General features: G+C 34.9%; 1 long non-coding RNA gene across 2 annotated transcripts; it reads right to left on the reverse strand.

The window, feature by feature from the left end:
- Positions 1–583: 583 nt before the first annotated feature.
- LOC127149450 (uncharacterized) lies at positions 584–1,667 on the reverse strand. 2 transcript variants are annotated; one of them, XR_007821053.1, is made up of 4 exons: positions 1,486–1,667; positions 1,308–1,380; positions 1,175–1,224; positions 584–1,010 (listed from the first exon to the last, which is right to left on the reverse strand). It is a non-coding gene; the product is annotated as an uncharacterized LOC127149450 (long non-coding RNA). The 2 variants fall into 2 exon arrangements; XR_007821052.1 differs by having other exon boundaries at positions 1,308–1,667.
- Between the last annotated feature and the right edge of the window lie 10,124 nt (positions 1,668–11,791).

The following is an 11,791-nucleotide window of genomic DNA, read 5'->3' on the forward strand; positions in this document are numbered from 1 at the left end:
AAACGGACCAGTTACGATTCATTAAAAGCATTAGAAACATTACAAAAAGACAGTTTCGGGCCCTATTTTAAATCAATCATAAAAGTCTCAAATAAAAACTCAAGTTATCAGTTCAAAACCACAAGTCAAATATTCTGACAAAATACATAGCGGAAGCGATAAGAAAACCAGACGCGTCCATATGGCCTTCACGCGTCCTTCCTGCCTCTCGTCGGTCTGCCCCTCGCTGTGCCCTTACCTGAAAAGTTAAAGAAGAGAAAATGGTGAGTATAAACATACCCAGTAAGGGACCCACTACTGGGCCCGTTAGGGGACAACAGTTAACTTCCTATTCGGGGGTACCCTACATAACAGTCTAGTGGTTCCGTAGAACGCACATATCAGTCTAGTGCTCCCGAAGGATGCACATATCAGTCTAGTGCTCCCGAAGGATGCACACATCAGTCTAGTGCTCCCGAAGGATGCACACATCAGTCTAGTGCTCCCGAAGGATGCACACATCAGTCTAGTGCTCCCGAAGGATGCACACATCAGTCTAGTGCTCCCGAAGGATGCACACATCAGTCTAGTGCTCCCGAAGGATGCACACATCAGTCTAGTGCTCCCGAAGGATGCACATATCAGTCTAGTGCTCCCGAAGGATGCACACATCAGTCTAGTGCTCCCGAAGGATGCACATTTCAGTAAGGCATACTACCCCATAGATGAAGCTAACCGTTACCCCTTAGTCCACACTAACCGTCTACAACAGTCACACCCCAACGGCATTCATATTACAATTCCGCCATAGGCTTGTCAGTCAGATAGTAAAGGTTTAAATAATTACACCCTCAGTTGCTATACGCATCACCAGTTCGCACACCATTAGGGAAAACCCTAGACCCAATCAACTAACTAACCAAAACCGGACTCACTGTCCTTCCCCGTCCAAACTCCATGATCAACATCCAGACCAATGATTACTACATACTGAACCGTAACTTCAAGGTCCATCAACATAAAATCCCAATCTACAATTAGCAGTCACTGTACCTTTACATCAGACAAAATATAATAACAGTGCTTAGCAGTCAACACACATACAGTTATTCAGTACAGTCACTAACGTGTAATCCCCTGTGGATTACTACGTTTTCAGCCTCGATCCGAGGTCCAGTAGTAGGAAAACCCTTACTTGAATACTCGGTTATGCCCCTCGATCGAATCCACGCTCAACGGATCAACCTAAACGAAAACACAAAGGTTTTAGTTGATGACTCTAGTAGAAGTCGTTTTTAAAAGGTCCGAAACGACACCCGTTGACTTACCCAAGGAAAGGAAAGCTATCTCCAAACAAGCCTGCCGCGAGATCCGAGAACTTAAGCGTCAACTCCTTACTACCTTCAAGGGAGAAAAGTAGGGCCATATCTTATTCCAACATTCAAACTCGAATCGGATGTGGTAACATTAGGGAATTCATCAAAACAATCCTTACCGAAGACTCACCGTGACCCGAAGTGGAGGGAGGAAGGCTTAGGTGGCTCGGCTCGGCTCGGCTCACTCTCGGCTCGGCTCGGCTTGGCCTCGGCTCACAACTCGGCTCAACTCGGCTCGGCTCGGCTTGGCCTCGGCTCGGCTCGGCTCAACTCGGCTCGGCTCGGTCTTCGGCTTGTCTCGGCTCGCGGCTCGGCTCGTGGCTTGACTCGGCTTGGTCTTCGGCTTGCCTCGGCTCGCGGCTCGACTCGCGGCTCGCGGCTTGGCTCGGATCGCTACTTGGCTCGGCTGGATTTGCTTGCGGCTCGCGGCTCGGCTGGAAATGGTCTCGGGTCAGGTCAGCTTGGAAATGGGTTCTCGGGTCGGCTTCACTTCACGGCTCGTGTATTCCTTCCCCCTTCCGGCGACGACGGCGCTCCCCTCTGTGTTCTGTCGGCGTCGGAAACACGAGATGAGAACGGAGAGGATGCCGGCGGTGGCAGAAACGAAGAGAGAGAGAGAGAAACGTCGGCTGTAGGTGGACGGCAGGCGGCGCGACTTGCGGATGGTGGCTGCAGCGAACGTCCGGCGAAGCTAAGAACGCCGACGGAGATGGAGATAGGGACAGAGGACGGAGACGGAGAGGATGGAAGAGAGGTGGTGGCGGACACGGTCGGAAGGAGAAGAGAATGAAGAGGAAGAGACAAGGCGGCGCGCGGGGAATTAAAAAACGAAGGAAAAAAATGGATGGGGGGGTCTGTGTCACGCGGTTTAGGGTTAGGTTTAAAAATAATTTTTTATATATATATATAACTCTTAATACTTATATAATATTAATAATAATAATATAAAGTAAAATAATAATATATAATAATATTAATATTAAATAAAAATAAATTAATATTATGTAATAATAATGTTATTGTTTTAAAATAATAATATTACTATAATATTAAATAATAATAATTATTATAATATTAATATTATAATAAATAAAATAAATATTAATAATAATAATATAATTAATATTATATTATTATTATATCAACTTACACCAACATTTTAGATTTCCGAATAATTTACATAAAACGAGAAAATTTTTACCTCGAATTTTTGGGGCGTTACAGGGTCGCTTTTAATGAATAATTTGAACGAACTGGGGCTGGAAAATCCAAGCATAATTAATACTTTATTTCATATTGTTGAACTAGCTATAGAAACAGGATAATATTCCATTGATGGTTTGGATACAGTAAATTTTGGATTGTGGGATTTGAGAGAAGTTGGGATTAAACCACAATCACTTGTTCTTTTTTCAGGTAAAGGATGTGATCATATTTAATCATCTAGCTTTCCTTAGTGTTTGGTTTTTGAAAATTAAGTCTCTTTCCTCTTCATTTCTTACCATGAATTTTATCCAAGAATTGAATTCTTAGCCAAGTTCTAAACATATAAGCAAAGTTTTAAAAATTACCTTTCTATTTTAATTTTCAAAACTTGTCCTAATTTTTCAAAAACATCAATAAAAAGAATATATCTAAGCCAATTCCTAGGTGAAAGGAGGTTTTTTAGACAAACTAAATTTATAAAAACCCAATCAGACTTACCAAAGAGGACCTTGGAAACCAAGATGATTAAATATGATCATATTCTTTACCTGAAAAAAGAACAAGTGATTGTGGTATAATCCCAACAACTTTTCTCAAAATCACACAATCCAAATTTTGCTGGATCCAAACAATCAATGAATGTTCTTCTTATTTCTAGTTCAACAATACGAAATAAAGCATTAAGCTGATTTTTCAGACCCAGTCTGTCCAACTATTCCAACCTTTTCGTTAGAAAAAGCACTAAAAGAGATCCCATAGAAGACAGGTGGGAGATTAGGTCTATAGTGTAACACAACACTATCAAATTTTGTAACTCCAATCAAAGGCCATCCTGAGGGCGGCCGATTACTCTCGATAATTGATGGTGCTTCTGAAGCTAAATCTATATATCTCTCAACGTGCTAGACCGGGTTTAAGCTATTCACAAACCATACTTCCAATTGTGCGTACATCTGTCAACAAAGAAGTAATAGTTAAAACATTTGTAATTAGAAATCCCATGGTGGATGCAAAAGTTGCAAAAGTTGTTGTAATTAAGCCAAATTATTAGATCTCCTAATTACAGCCAAATCATTAGAGCTCCCACAGCTTGTAAGCGAATGGCTAGTTTGCAGTTATCTTCGCAAGGCTAAATTGAGGTCTTTGATATTTATTTGAAATAATTTTTTAAAAAAATGAGATTATAAAACATAGAGCTAGAAGAAGCATGTGAGAAATAGAAAGCACAAGTGAGTCAATGGCACATGGCATGTAAGCACTAATCGCTGACTTGCTCCAAACGATACTTATAACTGGTGGTCGACAATACCAAAAATATAGTTCTATGGCCAAAAGTTTCGAGTTAAATTTTTTTAAAATTGTTTAAAACTTGCAATGAACAAAACAATCAAGATCGTTATATTGAATATAATGACGAGAGAATATTCCTTAAAAATATAACAAGATGTCAAAATCAAAAGAGAGAGAAAAAAAAAAGAATAAAGGATAATACAAGATTTTAGTGAAAGAGAATGGAATAATGAACAAAAACCTTGGATTCAGAACACCATGAGGAAGAAAATAAGAAGATGAGCATAGAAACCAAGTTAATAATTTATAATGAAAAATCCACTTATTCAAATGAAAAGATCTTGAAATTTAATTTAGGAATGCAATTACAAAAATCAATTATCACTAAATTTGCCTATAATATTTTTTCCTTAATTCTAATATTCTTAGGATATTGATTTTACTGTTGCAACCTTCTCCCAAATTGTTCTCTATTAATATGGCCATCCCAAATCCGGTTTGCTGTTGCATCGATTTATTAAACTAAAAAAAAAAACATAATTAACCCCAAATAGATACCCAAAGCCTCGGAAGGAAGGCAGTAGAGGTAATTGCAATGAAAAATGATCCATAACATCTTCTTTAAGCCACCTCTTAAATCAAAACAAAAACAAAGATAAAATTGAAAGAGAGAACAAATGAGAGCTTAAAAAAAGTGTGATTGTGACTTCGGAATTTTGAAATTTATTTCGAATCCTCCCTTTGAACAAAAAGAAAAATCATAGCAAAAAAATTTATTTGCTATTATCTTCATTATTTTACACCATTTTTTTTTAAAATTGTGTTGCCAATGTTAAATATATCATTAAAGTATTAAAAGACGAATTATAATATATCTAAAATTGTAAAGAGTTAAGTTTTTTTTTTTTTTATCACTACTAGAAAAAAGATCATTCTTGACAGTTGCAATTTAATTTCTCGACGGTTTTTTAAAAAAACCTCAAGAAATGGATGATTTAAAAGAAAAACCGTAAAAAAGTTTTATGAAAAGGCGGAGGGTAGTCAATTTTCAGTTTTCTTGATGGTTTTGAAACCATTTTTTTTTGACATTTTAAAACCGTCAAGTATTATCTATTAAATTCTTGACTTTTTAAAACGTCAAGAATTTTTATAAATTCGACATTCTTGATGTTTTTTAAACTTTAAATGATATGTACTTATCGTTGACGTTTTAAAATCGTCAAGTGATATCAATTAAATTCTTGACGTTTTAAAACGTCCAGAATTTTTATGAAAAGACGGAGATGAGTAATTTTTCAAATTTCTTGACAGTTTTTAAACGTCAAGTAAGATACTTTTTCTTGACGTTTTAAAAACATCAAGAATTACTAAATAATTAAAAAAAATAAAAACTTAATTTTTTTTTAAAACAAACCTAGTTTTCCGGCTTATGTTAGGAAATATAGTTATTTTTTAAATTATTGACAAAAATAGGGTGAGTTGAAAAGAAATTGCAAAAGTAGAGTGGTAGGGCAAACTTGTAATGTCCCAACAATTTGGAATTTAATTTTGTCATCTTAAGCATAGTTATTGAAACCTTGGACGTTGTTATTAATGAAATTTTTGGTGGAGTAATTATTTAAGTCCGAGGATAAAATAATTTCTCTAATTGGATAATTAAATTTGGTAAGGTTGTTTGTTGAAGATAAAATAATTGAGTTAAGTTAATGTGATATTTTATTTGGAAAAGAATATATATATATATTTACGAAAGGGAGTGTTGTGATTGGATGATTTTGAAAATTTAAGATATTGGAAGTTTTAGTTGAAGAGAGAGAAGATTTGTTGGTTTTGAATTAATTGAAGGGAAAAGAAAAAGGGAATTTATTATTGGGTTCTTTTTATAAATGAGCCTTGGGACTCGTGCACCAAAAAGTAAAACCTATCTTCTTTTTTCAAAATAAAAAAAGAGAGAGCAACCTAAATATTTTGGAAACCCTAGCCGCCGCCGCCTCCCTTACGAAGTGCCGCAATTGTTGTCGTGACCGCACCGTGCGCCACCGCACGTCGAGCGTCGCTTTCGTCTCCAGCCGTCCGCAGGCGTCGAGTCGTCTCGCCAAGGGTAGCTATCGACCTGCAGCCACGTACGCCGTTGAGCGCCAGCCGCGAAGTTAGCCGGATCGCCCCCGCGCCAACCGTCGAAGTCGGCGAAGCCAACCCCTTACCGCCAAGCCGCTTGCTCAGCCACGTCGAGCGCTACCTGTCGAAGTCGGCGAAGCCAACCCAGTCGATCCGCACCGACCCACAACCTAGTCGAATCCGCACCGACCCGTGAACCCCGTTGATCCGCCCGAGTCCGAAAACCCGCGCTGTGCCTCGTCACACGTAAACCCGACCCGGTCGCGTCTCCGCCCCGCGATCTGAGTGACCCGCGTCTGCACCGCCAGCCAAGCCGCACGCGCGTAGCGCCTGCGCCCAAGTCGAGCCACGCCTGCGCCTAAGCCGAGCCGCGCCGCGTCTCCTTCCTTCCAGCCGAGCTGCCAAGCCTTTTTGGAGCGACCTTGCTTTTTGGTCCTTTCCCCCACCTATTGTTGGTAAGTTTTTGGTAAGTCAAATGGGTTTTTAGCATACCCAGCCAAGACTTGAATTTTTAACCTAGATAATTTAATTTGGATTAAATTAAATTATTTCTCTTAAGGAACATCTTGAACCAATTGACTTTGGAGCGTCGGATTTCTTCAGTAAGGGCTCAAGCGTTGCAACCTCGACCTAGGGTAAGTCATCTCAACTACATTTTTGGATCATGGGTCGTTTGGTGAATTAATCATGAAAATTGGCGTTATTAAACATTTAGGACCTCGCTGGTTGGAAAGCACATTTTTCTTGATGTTAGGACTCGTCGAGCAAATCTCCAGATAAGAGATTTCTACTACTAGCTCTACGACTAGAATCATGAGACCGCATGCATTCCTAGTTATGCACTTGAGGACTAGACTGCATAACGATATGTTAATTAATGAGGGCATGATGTGACTAATGATGTGATTTGATGTGATGACATGGTATAATGTAATGACGTGGCCGGTTATGGCTTTATGTTTGGATATAGTGAGGAGATGTGATATGATGATTAGACTGATATGATTACGTGATGATGCTATGTGTATGTATGCTATGGTTAGAGTACCTGTTAGCTTAGCCTATTAGAGTCGTACCTACATGGGTGTCCTTCGGGATCACCACCTATTTAGGACTGCATAGTCCGACGGGACCACCAGTCTGGCATGGATATAGATATGATACGAGTGATTCGACAGGATCCTTGCAGCCTGATTGTCTTAGTGTTTCCTCCGGGTTCACTACAGACCAGTATGTCCTAGGTGCTCCCTCGGGACACCGAAGACCAAATTCCGTTTTTACGGGAGCGCATGTTGCACGTGTTCGAGAACGTGCCAGTTTTGGGTACCATTTTTAGGACTCTAATATAAAGTTAACAGACACCTAGTGGGACTAGTAGTGGGTCCCTTACTAAGTATTTTGTACTCACTCTTTCCATGTCGTATTTTTCAGGTAGAAGCAGGGGTAAGGGCAAGGGCAAGCTGGCGGGCGACCAGAAGTGACAGTGGCGAGCCATAGGGATTTCTGCTTCCGTTTTACACCCCGTTTAAACTTTTAGTACTTGAGTTTTCATTATTCTTTATTTACTATTTCGTTTCTTTAAAAGTAGCTAGAGCCCGAGTAGGATTTTAATGTTTGTTTACATTTCGCACATTACCCTGATTTGGTTTTTAAATAAATAAAATTTTGAGGTTTTATTCATTTTAGCCAAACTTTATAACTTTAATTATGTTATTTACATTTAGTAATGGCTTCGGCTCAGTATAAGAAGTTGGGTCGTTACAAAACTATTGTAAAAAATAGGGTGATTTTGGAAATTTCGAAGGACGTACACGACTTCCACGTCAGGTTGGACTTGTTGACCGTCCAACGTGGACGGATTGTAAAGAAGTCGTGTACCGGGTAAAGAAGATTATATTGATCATTTGTGATTACAATTACTTCCTTCTAAGGCTTTGGGTGTCTATTGGGGGGTTAAATTAATTTTTTTAGTCTAATAAACCGTAGCAACAGCAAACTTTGCAACCCAACTTTGGGATTTGGGATGACCATATTATAAGGAAATAATTTGGGAGGACGGTTGTTGCAACGTCAAAATCAATCTCCTAAGAATATTATAGAAAAATTTAATGATAATTGATTTATATTTTATTAAGAAGGATTGCATTCCAAAATTAAATTCCACTTATTGTTCGTTTATACATTTTGATTTGTTTACTGTATATGAAAGAAAGAATAAGAGAAAATCTTATTAATTATCCAATTTATTCAATATATTTTTAGTAAAGTGAATTTACTAGCTCTATTTCTCATTCTTTTGATATTCAACTAATATGCTTACTTAACTTTTTCTCATCTTTAAATTTATTTATAACTTCTGAGTTTTGAATTTATTTTTCATATATAGTTCTTATAATGGTTTTACAATGTTACTTTTTTTTGTTTTGTTTTTAATTTAAATTTTAAGTTTTGTTTTTATTTAAATTTTAGAGTTCTTAGAGTCCCCTCAACTCATTTCAAGCTAGATAAATATAAATATGTTAATGACACTAATCTACCGACCTCTTGATACGTATATTGATTAACAAATAAGTAAGATTTGAATCTCTCACTCCCACTTACTTTCACCTATATTAATTGATACTAAACAAACCTAATGGCCACAAAGATACCTTTCAATTTTAGTTTTCATAGTTGAGTGGAAATTAAACCTAGATTTTGTGCAAACATTTGATATATTTTACTATATAGAAATTTATTGTATGTTCTCCATTTTTAATTTCTATTAAGCTTTGGTGGTCTTTATATTTTTATAAATGTTAAAGAAGAAGGATCTTTTAAATAAATAGTAACCATTTAAAAGTCGGTTTCTCATTGACACAATCATTTCTTTATAACCTTAACTTTTCCTTTATCAAAATGGAAAATATGAGATATCCTTTTTACTTTGACAAATTCTTCTGATTTAGAAATAAAAAGTAAAAATAACTAATCTCATTAAAAAAAATTGAGAGACAAGGTAAACAAAGTCAAATTTTAACCCTTTTTGTTTTTAAGAACGTTCAATAATAGAGAGAAATGGGTGTTAGCTGTAACGTATATTAATGATAATAATAATGCAAATTATCTGAAGAGCTTTCACAGTATAAATAGCTTATAGGAGAAATATTACCTAAGTTTTTAAAAAACATTATTTGTTACCTTGAGATTATTGAGAGATAGGATTCACAAATAGCAAAGAGAAACTTTATTACATATTCCATAGCCTAGGTTAAAATTTAATTTAGTACTATAATATAATATATAGAAAGATGCCTTACCAAGTTAAGAGAGGAATCAATTGATCAGTTTCATGATTTCAATCAATATTAGTGGAAGCTTTTACTTTTTTATAAAAATTAAAAACAGAATATTTATATATTTGCAATATTTCATAAAAATGGAAACAAATATTGTTTGTACTACTTGTTACACTAAAGATCAAAATCAGAGCATTTTTTGTTTCTTGTCAACATTATATTATTATTAAGCAATATTTACATTTTTTTCAAAAGGAAAAACAATGTTTTATATATATATATATATTAATGTTGTTAGAAATTAAGACGTACATATATATTCATACATATATATATACAAATCTTACATAATTGAATGTACAATCTGTGGTGGTTGAATTGTATCTATATTTAAAAAAAAAGCTAATAGCCATCAAAATACCTTTTAGTTTTAGTTTTCATAGTTGAGAGAAAACATAGATATAAGTACAACATTTGATATATTTTACTATATAGAATTTATTATATTTTCTCTAATTTTAATTTCTATATGTTATGGTGGTCTATATATTTTTACAAATATTGTTTTTTAAAAAAGCATATTTTAAATGAATAGAAACTATTTTTCTAGAGAGTGATAATACTATTGTAGACAATTACCATACTCTTCATACTTGTACCATGTGCTCTGCAAATTTTATTTTAGAATGTAATCACAAAAATCAATTATTACTGACTTTGCCATTACAAAAATCAATTATTACTAAATTTTTTTGTTACAAAAATCAATTATTATCAAATTTGTCTTTATATTCTTTCCTTATAATATGGCCATCATAAATCCCAAAGCCCATTCCAAATCCGGTTTTCTATTGCAACCATTTACTAAAAATATTAACCAAGGAAATAATGCTCATCCCAAATCCCAAATCCCAAATCCCAAAGCCCATCCCAGATCTGATCAAATTTTAATTTAGTACTATAATATAATAAATAGAAAGATGTCCTACCAAATTAATGGGGCAATTAATTTTTTTCTTTTTTATAAAAATTAAAAACAAAAGATTTATATATTTTCAATATTTCATCAAAATGGATACATAATTTGTATTACTTATTATATACGAGAAAGATCCAAATCGAGTTTTCCTTTTTCTTTTCAACATTAATATTATTATAAAACAATATTTACAAATTTTACAATTTCTCTCCAATGTAGGTGTATTTTACGACCTCACCGAATGTTATTATTTGTAGGCAATTTGACAAGCATGTAGTGGGATACATGACCACTAAGAATCCGTGTTTACTTGACACATGGCATGAGTATTAGATAATAAATAGATTGACACGTGGCTATGACCATCTATTTATATTAATAGTATTTATAAGGGAAATTATATTGGGTGATACAATAAAAATCTTATTTAGCAATATTAGCACTAACCTTTTCAATTTTGCAAATATAGCAACTTTTTAATTTTGGTTGATATTTCTTATTTTATTTTTTCGTTATTCCAAAATTGCCCTTCTTTGGTGTTTTCTCTTCCTCTTTCGTTTTTCTTTATTGTTCTCCTTCATTTTTCGTTTTCTTCTTCTCTTCTCTGTCGTTCTTCTCCATTTCTCCTATTCACCTACTTCTCTTCTCCTCGTCTTCTTCTGCATCTTCTCCACCATCCTTCTCTTCTCTCTTCAGTTTCGTTCTTTTAGATTTCTCCCTCTCGTCGGTTTTTTTTTTTTCATTTTCTCCTCGTCTTCTTCTCCTATTCTTCTCATTTTTTCTTCAGAGAAAACAAGAATTATGCATGTATTTCTTCTCCTTTTTTGAAGCCCGAATATTATTTCTGTGAATTGCTCATATATTATTTATTAAAATTAGGGCTACGATTAGTTCTTCCTCGTCTCTTTTATTTGTTCTTTTATTTATTCCTAATATCTTTTATCGAAAGGAACTTCGTAGATTAGTTTGGTTTTATTTAGTTACGTTCGGTTCTGTTTTTTTTTTTAATTTGTATCAGTTTTTTATATCAGCGATATGATATACTTATATTATATGTATTAGTTGACTGATATACTTACTACGTGTTTTTTATTTTCCCAAAATTGTTGCAGTTCATTGTAGTTATGGTTAAATTGGCAGTAATTGTTTTTCAGAGTGGTCAATGGGATGAGCAACATTACTACGTGGATTACAAAACAAATTGTGTTTTGGTTGATGGAGTGATATCATCATTTGATTCTTTTCGTGAACTTGATTCATACTGAAATTCAGGTTGAGTCATGTATTAAACTTTCAGTTTTAATTTGTTGACTATAGGTGATAATGATGTTCAACATGTTATTAAGATTGTAAACATACCATAACAACTGTATCGACAATACATAAAGTGTATCATGCTTAGTGCATCAGGTGTATTTAATTAATTGAGTGTATCAACAGTTTCGCAAGTGTATCAACAACATATCAAATGTTTCAAACTAATAATATGTATCAATGAAGTTTAGCAATTGATTAAGTGTATTACATCTATCAAATGTATTAGCAAACAAACAAGTGTATCAACG

Source organism: Cucumis melo, chromosome 5 (assembly GCF_025177605.1).
Source record: "Cucumis melo cultivar AY chromosome 5, USDA_Cmelo_AY_1.0, whole genome shotgun sequence".
Lineage (NCBI taxonomy): Eukaryota > Viridiplantae > Streptophyta > Magnoliopsida > Cucurbitales > Cucurbitaceae > Cucumis > Cucumis melo.